Genomic DNA, 629 nt, shown 5'->3' on the forward strand with positions numbered 1-629 from the left:
CCCTAGTGGCCAAAAAAACAAGGACAGATTGCTCTCAATGCAACGTTTGGAACGTTATTAGAGTGAGTAAATTATGCAATGATGATTTCACTCTCAGGTGAACAGATTTAAAGGAATAGTACACCCAAAAATGAAACTTTTGTCACCATTTACTCACCGTCATGACGTTCCAAACCTGTATAAGTTTCTTTAAGATATTTTGAAGAATTTTTGAGGAACTAAACAGTTCTTGGTCCCCATTGGCTTCCATAGTATGGAAAGAAATACTAATCAAAGAGTTGGTGGGCCAGGGTGAGTAAATGATGACAAAATGTTAATTTTGGGTGAACTATCCCTTTAACAGACCTAAAGTCACTCACTTCCAACTCATGCTGTAGTCTGTACAGGCCAGACCGAACATGTCTACCCACCAAGACCAGATCTGAATGTACTTGGATCGTTTTTTCTAGCAAGTTTCTATGAGTCTGTTAAGTTCAGAATGACTGGAAAAGTCTGGTATTGTGTGATCTTCAGTCGTTTAGTGTATGATGCCCAGATCATCTCTGTAACCATTCACAAAGTCGGCAAGTGTATGAAACAAGCCTAGTGTTTTAAAATCTTAACACAATAACACAAACATTGATTGAGCT

The 629-nt window shown here is 38.2% G+C and overlaps 1 protein-coding gene across 1 annotated transcript in view; it reads right to left on the reverse strand.

Moving 5' to 3' along the window:
- The window catches only part of LOC107588851 (vacuolar protein sorting-associated protein 8 homolog), a 134,076-nt gene that overhangs the window by 82,320 nt on the left and 51,127 nt on the right, over positions 1 to 629 (reverse strand). The window lies entirely within an intron of this gene.

Source organism: Sinocyclocheilus grahami, unplaced genomic scaffold (assembly GCF_001515645.1).
Source record: "Sinocyclocheilus grahami isolate Dianchi unplaced genomic scaffold, SAMN03320097.WGS_v1.1 scaffold108.1, whole genome shotgun sequence".
Lineage (NCBI taxonomy): Eukaryota > Metazoa > Chordata > Actinopteri > Cypriniformes > Cyprinidae > Sinocyclocheilus > Sinocyclocheilus grahami.